Here is a 9555-nt window from a genome sequence, read left to right on the forward strand (position 1 = left end):
ATCCTCCCTGTGATGGACTGGTGATCCTCCCTGTGATGGACTGGTGATCCTCCCTGTGCTGGATTGGTGATCCTCCCTGTGATGGACTGGTGATCCTCCCTGTGATGGACTGGTGATCAGCCCTGTGATGGACTGGTGATCCTCCCGGTGATGGACTGGTGATCAGCCCTGTGTTAGAATGGTGATCCTCCCTGTGTTGGACTGGTGATCAGCCCTGTGTTGGACCGGTGATGAGCCCTGTGTTGGACTGGTGATCCTCCCTTTGATGGACTGGTGATCCTCCCTTTGATGGGCTGGTTACCAGCCCTGTGATGGACTGGTGATCAGCCCTATGATTGACTGGTGATCCTCCCTCTGATGGACTGGTGATTCTCCCTCTGATGGACTGGTGATCCTCCCTGTGATGGACTGGTGATCCTCCCTCTGATGGACTGGTGATCAGCCCTATGATGGACTTGTGATCCTCTCTGTGATGGACTGGTGATCCTCCCTTTGATGGACTGGTGATCAGCCCTGTGATGGACTGGTGATCCTCCTTGTGATGGATTGGTGATCCTCCCTGTGATGGACTGGTGATGAGCCCTGTGATGGACTGGTGATCCTCCGTCTGATGGACTGGTGATCCTCCGTCTGATGGACTGGTGATCCTCCCTGTGATGGACTGGTGATCCTTCCTGTGATGGACTGGTGATGAGCCCTGTGATGGACTGGTGATCAGCCCTGTGTTGGACTGGTGATCCTCCCTGTGTTGGACTGGTGATCAGCCCTGTGATGGACTGGTGATCCTCCCTGTGCTGGATTGGTGATCCTCCCTGTGATGGACTGGTGATCCTCACTGTGATGGACTGGTGATCAGCCCTGTGATGGACTGGTGATCCTCCCTGTGATGGACTGGTGATCCTCCCTCTGATGGACTGGTGATCCTCCCTTTGATGGACTGGTGATCAGCCCTGTGATGGACTGGTGATCCTCCCTGTGATGGACTGGTGATCAGCCCTGTGATGGACTGGTGATCCTCCCTCTGATGGACTGGTGATCAGCCCTGTGATGGACTGGTGATCCTTCCTGTATTGGACTGGTGATCAGACCTGTGTTGGACTGGTGATCAGACCTGTGATGGACTGGTGATGAGCCCTGTGATGGACTGGTGATCAGCCCTGTGTTGGACTGGTGATCAGACCTGTGATGGACTGGTGATGAGCCCTGTGATGGACTGGTGATCCTCCCTGTAATGAAATGGTGATCCTTCCTGTGATGGACTGGTGATGAGCCCTGTGGTGGACTGGTTAACAGACCTGTGATGGACTGGTGATCAGCCCTGTGATGGACTGGTGATCCTCCCTTTGACGGACTGGTGATCCTCCCTTTGATGGGCTGGTTATCAGCCCTGTGATGGACGGGTGATCCTCCCTTTGATGTACTGGTGATCATTCCTTTGATGGACTGGTTATAGCCCCTTTGATGATCTGGTTATCAGCCATGTGATGGACTGGTGATCCTCCCTTTGATGGACTGGTGATCAGCCCTGTGATGGAGGTGATCCTCCTTGTGATGGACTGGTGATCCTCCCTCTGATGGACTGGTGATCAGGCCTGTGATGGACTGGTGATCCTCCCTGTGATGGATTGGTGATCCTCCCTGTGATGGACTGGTGATCCTCCCTGTGATGGACTGGTGATCAGCCCTGTGATGGACTGGTGATCCTACCTGTGCTGGATTAGTGATCCTCCCTGTGATGGACTGGTGATCCTCCCTGTGATGGACTGGTGATCCTCCCTGTGCTGGATTGGTGATCCTCCCTGTGATGGACTGGTGATCCTCCCTGTGATGGACTGGTGATCAGCCCTGTGATGGACTGGTGATCCTCCCGGTGATGGACTGGTGATCAGCCCTGTGTTAGAATGGTGATCCTCCCTGTGTTGGACTGGTGATCAGCCCTGTGTTGGACCGGTGATGAGCCCTGTGTTGGACTGGTGATCCTCCCTTTGATGGACTGGTGATCCTCCCTTTGATGGGCTGGTTACCAGCCCTGTGATGGACTGGTGATCAGCCCTATGATTGACTGGTGATCCTCCCTCTGATGGACTGGTGATTCTCCCTCTGATGGACTGGTGATCCTCCCTGTGATGGACTGGTGATCCTCCCTCTGATGGACTGGTGATCAGCCCTATGATGGACTGGTGATCCTCTCTGTGATGGACTGGTGATCCTCCCTTTGATGGACTGGTGATCAGCCCTGTGATGGACTGGTGATCCTCCCTGTGTTGGACTGGTGATCAGCCCTGTGATGGACTGGTGATCCTCCCTGTGCTGGATTGGTGATCCTCCCTGTGATGGACTGGTCATCCTCACTGTGATGGACTGGTGATCAGCCCTGTGATGGACTGGTGATCCTCCCTGTGATGGACTGGTGATCCTCCCTCTGATGGACTGGTGATCCTCCCTTTGATGGACTGGTGATCAGCCCTGTGATGGACTGGTGATCCTCCCTGTGATGGACTGGTGATCAGCCCTGTGATGGACTGGTGATCCTCCCTCTGATGGACTGGTGATCAGCCCTGTGATGGACTGGTGATCCTTCCTGTATTGGACTGGTGATCAGACCTGTGTTGGACTGGTGATCAGACCTGTGATGGACTGGTGATGAGCCCTGTGATGGACTGGTGATCAGCCCTGTGTTGGACTGGTGATCAGACCTGTGATGGACTGGTGATGAGCCCTGTGATGGACTGGTGATCCTCCCTGTAATGAAATGGTGATCCTTCCTGTGATGGACTGGTGATTAGCCCTGTGGTGGACTGGTTAACAGACCTGTGATGGACTGGTGATCAGCCCTGTGATGGACTGGTGATCCTCCCTTTGACGGACTGGTGATCCTCCCTTTGATGGGCTGGTTATCAGCCCTGTGATGGACGGGTGATCCTCCCTTTGATGTACTGGTGATCATTCCTTTGATGGACTGGTTATAGCCCCTTTGATGATCTGGTTATCAGCCATGTGATGGACTGGTGATCCTCCCTTTGATGGACTGGTGATCAGCCCTGTGATGGAGGTGATCCTCCTTGTGATGGACTGGTGATCCTCCCTCTGATGGACTGGTGATCAGGCCTGTGATGGACTGGTGATCCTCCCTGTGATGGATTGGTGATCCTCCCTGTGATGGACTGGTGATCCTCCCTGTGATGGACTGGTGATCAGCCCTGTGATGGACTGGTGATCCTCCCTGTGATGGACTGGTGATCCTCCCTCTGATGGACTGGTGATCCTCCCTTTGATGGGCTGGTTACCAGCCCTGTGATGGACTGGTGATCCTCCCTTTGATGGACTGGTGATCCTCCCTTTGATGGACTGGTTATAGCCCCTGTGATGGACTGGTTATCAGCCTTGTGATGGACTGGTGATCCTCCCATTGATGGACTGGTGATCAGCCCATCGATGGACTGGTGATCCTCCCGGTGATGGACTGGTGATCAGCCCTGTGTTAGACTGGTGATCCTCTCTGTGTTGGACTGGTGATCAGCCCTGTGTTGGACCGGTGATGAGCCCTGTGTTGGACTGGTGATCCTCCCTTTGATGGACTGGTGATCCTCCCTTTGATGTGCTGGTTATCAGCCCTGTGATGGACTGGTGATCCTCCCTTTGATGGACTGGTGATCCTCCCTTTGATGGACTGGTTATAGCCCCTTTGATGGACTGGTTATCAGCCATGTGATGGACTGGTGATCCTCCCTTTGATGGACTGGTGATCAGCCCTGTGATGGACTGGTGATCCTCCTTGTGATGGACTGGTGATCCTCCCTCTGATGGACTGGTGATCAGCCCTGTGATGGACTGGTGATCCTCCCTGTGATGGATTGGTGATCCTCCCTGTGATGGACTGGTGATCCTCCCTGTGATGGACTGGTGATCAGCCCTGTGATGGACTGTTGATCCTCCCTGTGATGGACTGGTGATCCTCCCTCTGATGGACCGGTTATCAGCCCTATGATGGACTGGTGATCCTCCCTGTGATGGACTGGTGATCCTCCCTCTGATGGACCGGTTATCAGCCCTATGATGGACTGGTGATCCTCCCTGTGATGGACTGGTGATCCTCCCTTTGATGGACTGGTGATCATCCCTTTGATGGACTGGTTATAGCCCCTTTGATGGACTGGTTATCAGCCATGTGATGGACTGGTGATCCTCCCTTTGATGGACTGGTGATCAGCCCTGTGATGGACTGGTGATCCTCCTTGTTATGGACTGGTGATCCTCCCTCTGATGGACTGGTGATCAGCCCTGTGATGGACTGGTGATCCTCCCTGTGCTGGATTGGTGATCCTCCTTGTTATGGACTGGTGATCCTCCCTCTGATGGACTGGTGATCCTCCCTTTGATGGACTGGTGATCCTCCCTTTGATGGACTGGTTATAGCCCCTGTGATGGACTGGTTATCAGCCATGTGATGGACTGGTGATCCTCCCATTGATGGACTGGTGATCAGCCCATCGATGGACTGGTGATCCTCCCGGTGATGGACTGGTGATCAGCCCTGTGTTAGACTGGTGATCCTCTCTGTGTTGGACTGGTGATCAGCCCTGTGTTGGACCGGTGATGAGCCCTGTGTTGGACTGGTGATCCTCCCTTTGATGGACTGGTGATCCTCCCTTTGATGTGCTGGTTATCAGCCCTGTGATGGACTGGTGATCCTCCCTTTGATGGACTGGTGATCCTCCCTTTGATGGACTGGTTATAGCCCCTTTGATGGACTGGTTATCAGCCATGTGATGGACTGGTGATCCTCCCTTTGATGGACTGGTGATCAGCCCTGTGATGGACTGGTGATCCTCCTTGTGATGGACTGGTGATCCTCCCTCTGATGGACTGGTGATCAGCCCTGTGATGGACTGGTGATCCTCCCTGTGATGGATTGGTGATCCTCCCTGTGATGGACTGGTGATCCTCCCTGTGATGGACTGGTGATCAGCCCTGTGATGGACTGTTGATCCTCCCTGTGATGGACTGGTGATCCTCCCTCTGATGGACCGGTTATCAGCCCTATGATGGACTGGTGATCCTCCCTGTGATGGACTGGTGATCCTCCCTCTGATGGACCGGTTATCAGCCCTATGATGGACTGGTGATCCTCCCTGTGATGGACTGGTGATCCTCCCTTTGATGGACTGGTGATCATCCCTTTGATGGACTGGTTATAGCCCCTTTGATGGACTGGTTATCAGCCATGTGATGGACTGGTGATCCTCCCTTTGATGGACTGGTGATCAGCCCTGTGATGGACTGGTGATCCTCCTTGTTATGGACTGGTGATCCTCCCTCTGATGGACTGGTGATCAGCCCTGTGATGGACTGGTGATCCTCCCTGTGCTGGATTGGTGATCCTCCTTGTTATGGACTGGTGATCCTCCCTCTGATGGACTGGTGATCAGCCCTGTGATGGACTGGTGATCCTCCCTGTGCTGGATTGGTGATCCTCCCTGTGATGGACTGGTGATCCTCCCTGTGATGGACTGGTGATCAGCACTGTGATGGACTGGTGATCCTCCCTTTGACGGACTGGTGATCCTCCCTTTGATGGGCTGGTTATCAGCCCTGTGATGGACGGTTGATCCTCCCTTTGATGTACTGGTGATCATCCCTTTGATGGACTGGTTATAGCCCCTTTGATGGACTGGTTATCAGCCATGTGATGGACTGGTGATCCTCCCTTTGATGGACTGGTGATCAGCCCTGTGATGGAGGTGATCCTCCTTGTGATGGACTGGTGATCCTCCCTCTGATGGACTGGTGATCAGGCCTGTGATGGACTGGTGATCCTCCCTGTGATGGATTGGTGATCCTCCCTGTGATGGACTGGTGATCCTCCCTGTGATGGACTGGTGATCAGCCCTGTGATGGACTGGTGATCCTCCCTGTGATGGACTGGTGATCCTCCCTCTGATGGACTGGTGATCAGCCCTATGATGGACTGGTGATCCTCTCTGTGATGGACTGGTGATCCTCCATTTGATGGACTGGTGATGAGCCCTGTGATGGACTGGTAATCCTCCTTGTGATGGACTGGTGATCCTCCCTCTGATGGACTGGTGATCAGCCCTGTGATGGACTGGTGATCCTCCCTGTGATGGATTGGTGATCCTCCCTGTGATGGACGGGTGATCCTCCCTGTGATGGACTGGTGATCCTTCCTGTGATGGACTGGTGATGAGCCCTGTGATGGACTGGTGATCCTCCCTGTGATGGACTGGTGATCCTCCCTCTGATGGACTGGTGATCCTCCCTGTGATGGACTGGTGATCCTCCCTCTGATGGACCGGTTATCAGCCCTATGATGGACTGGTGATCCTCCCTGTGATGGACTGGTGATCCTCCCTTTGATGGACTGGTGATCATCCCTTTGATGGACTGGTTATAGCCCCTTTGATGGACTGGTTATCAGCCATTTGATGGACTGGTGATCCTCCCTTTGATGGACTGGTGATCAGCCCTGTGATGGACTGGTGATCCTCCTTGTTATGGACTGGTGATCCTCCCTCTGATGGACTGGTGATCAGCCCTGTGATGGACTGGTGATCCTCCCTGTGCTGGATTGGTGATCCTCCTTGTTATGGACTGGTGATCCTCCCTCTGATGGACTGGTGATCCTCCCTTTGATGGACTGGTGATCCTCCCTTTGATGGACTGGTTATAGCCCCTGTGATGGACTGGTTATCAGCCATGTGATGGACTGGTGATCCTCCCATTGATGGACTGGTGATCAGCCCATCGATGGACTGGTGATCCTCCCGGTGATGGACTGGTGATCAGCCCTGTGTTAGACTGGTGATCCTCTCTGTGTTGGACTGGTGATCAGCCCTGTGTTGGACCGGTGATGAGCCCTGTGTTGGACTGGTGATCCTCCCTTTGATGGACTGGTGATCCTCCCTTTGATGTGCTGGTTATCAGCCCTGTGATGGACTGGTGATCCTCCCTTTGATGGACTGGTGATCCTCCCTTTGATGGACTGGTTATAGCCCCTTTGATGGACTGGTTATCAGCCATGTGATGGACTGGTGATCCTCCCTTTGATGGACTGGTGATCAGCCCTGTGATGGACTGGTGATCCTCCTTGTGATGGACTGGTGATCCTCCCTCTGATGGACTGGTGATCAGCCCTCTGATGGACTGGTGATCAGCCCTGTGATGGACTGGTGATCCTCCCTGTGCTGGATTGGTGATCCTCCCTGTGATGGACTGGTGATCCTCCCTGTGATGGACTGGTGATCAGCACTGTGATGGACTGGTGATCCTCCCTTTGACGGACTGGTGATCCTCCCTTTGATGGGCTGGTTATCAGCCCTGTGATGGACGGTTGATCCTCCCTTTGATGTACTGGTGATCATCCCTTTGATGGACTGGTTATAGCCCCTTTGATGGACTGGTTATCAGCCATGTGATGGACTGGTGATCCTCCCTTTGATGGACTGGTGATCAGCCCTGTGATGGAGGTGATCCTCCTTGTGATGGACTGGTGATCCTCCCTCTGATGGACTGGTGATCAGGCCTGTGATGGACTGGTGATCCTCCCTGTGATGGATTGGTGATCCTCCCTGTGATGGACTGGTGATCCTCCCTGTGATGGACTGGTGATCAGCCCTGTGATGGACTGGTGATCCTCCCTGTGATGGACTGGTGATCCTCCCTCTGATGGACTGGTGATCAGCCCTATGATGGACTGGTGATCCTCTCTGTGATGGACTGGTGATCCTCCATTTGATGGACTGGTGATGAGCCCTGTGATGGACTGGTAATCCTCCTTGTGATGGACTGGTGATCCTCCCTCTGATGGACTGGTGATCAGCCCTGTGATGGACTGGTGATCCTCCCTGTGATGGATTGGTGATCCTCCCTGTGATGGACGGGTGATCCTCCCTGTGATGGACTGGTGATCCTTCCTGTGATGGACTGGTGATGAGCCCTGTGATGGACTGGTGATCCTCCCTGTGATGGACTGGTGATCCTCCCTCTGATGGACTGGTGATCCTCCCTGTGATGGACTGGTGATCCTCCCTCTGATGGACCGGTTATCAGCCCTATGATGGACTGGTGATCCTCCCTGTGATGGACTGGTGATCCTCCCTTTGATGGACTGGTGATCATCCCTTTGATGGACTGGTTATAGCCCCTTTGATGGACTGGTTATCAGCCATTTGATGGACTGGTGATCCTCCCTTTGATGGACTGGTGATCAGCCCTGTGATGGACTGGTGATCCTCCTTGTTATGGACTGGTGATCCTCCCTCTGATGGACTGGTGATCAGCCCTGTGATGGACTGGTGATCCTCCCTGTGCTGGATTGGTGATCCTCCTTGTTATGGACTGGTGATCCTCCCTCTGATGGACTGGTGATCCTCCCTTTGATGGACTGGTGATCCTCCCTTTGATGGACTGGTTATAGCCCCTGTGATGGACTGGTTATCAGCCATGTGATGGACTGGTGATCCTCCCATTGATGGACTGGTGATCAGCCCATCGATGGACTGGTGATCCTCCCGGTGATGGACTGGTGATCAGCCCTGTGTTAGACTGGTGATCCTCTCTGTGTTGGACTGGTGATCAGCCCTGTGTTGGACCGGTGATGAGCCCTGTGTTGGACTGGTGATCCTCCCTTTGATGGACTGGTGATCCTCCCTTTGATGTGCTGGTTATCAGCCCTGTGATGGACTGGTGATCCTCCCTTTGATGGACTGGTGATCCTCCCTTTGATGGACTGGTTATAGCCCCTTTGATGGACTGGTTATCAGCCATGTGATGGACTGGTGATCCTCCCTTTGATGGACTGGTGATCAGCCCTGTGATGGACTGGTGATCCTCCTTGTGATGGACTGGTGATCCTCCCTCTGATGGACTGGTGATCAGCCCTGTGATGGACTGGTGATCCTCCCTGTGATGGATTGGTGATCCTCCCTGTGATGGACTGGTGATCCTCCCTGTGATGGACTGGTGATCAGCCCTGTGATGGACTGTTGATCCTCCCTGTGATGGACTGGTGATCCTCCCTCTGATGGACCGGTTATCAGCCCTATGATGGACTGGTGATCCTCCCTGTGATGGACTGGTGATCCTCCCTCTGATGGACCGGTTATCAGCCCTATGATGGACTGGTGATCCTCCCTGTGATGGACTGGTGATCCTCCCTTTGATGGACTGGTGATCATCCCTTTGATGGACTGGTTATAGCCCCTTTGATGGACTGGTTATCAGCCATGTGATGGACTGGTGATCCTCCCTTTGATGGACTGGTGATCAGCCCTGTGATGGACTGGTGATCCTCCTTGTTATGGACTGGTGATCCTCCCTCTGATGGACTGGTGATCAGCCCTGTGATGGACTGGTGATCCTCCCTGTGCTGGATTGGTGATCCTCCTTGTTATGGACTGGTGATCCTCCCTCTGATGGACTGGTGATCAGCCCTGTGATGGACTGGTGATCCTCCCTGTGCTGGATTGGTGATCCTCCCTGTGATGGACTGGTGATCCTCCCTGTGATGGACTGGTGTACAGCACTGTGATGGAC

This window comes from Pleuronectes platessa, chromosome 24 (genome assembly GCF_947347685.1).
Source record: "Pleuronectes platessa chromosome 24, fPlePla1.1, whole genome shotgun sequence".
Lineage (NCBI taxonomy): Eukaryota > Metazoa > Chordata > Actinopteri > Pleuronectiformes > Pleuronectidae > Pleuronectes > Pleuronectes platessa.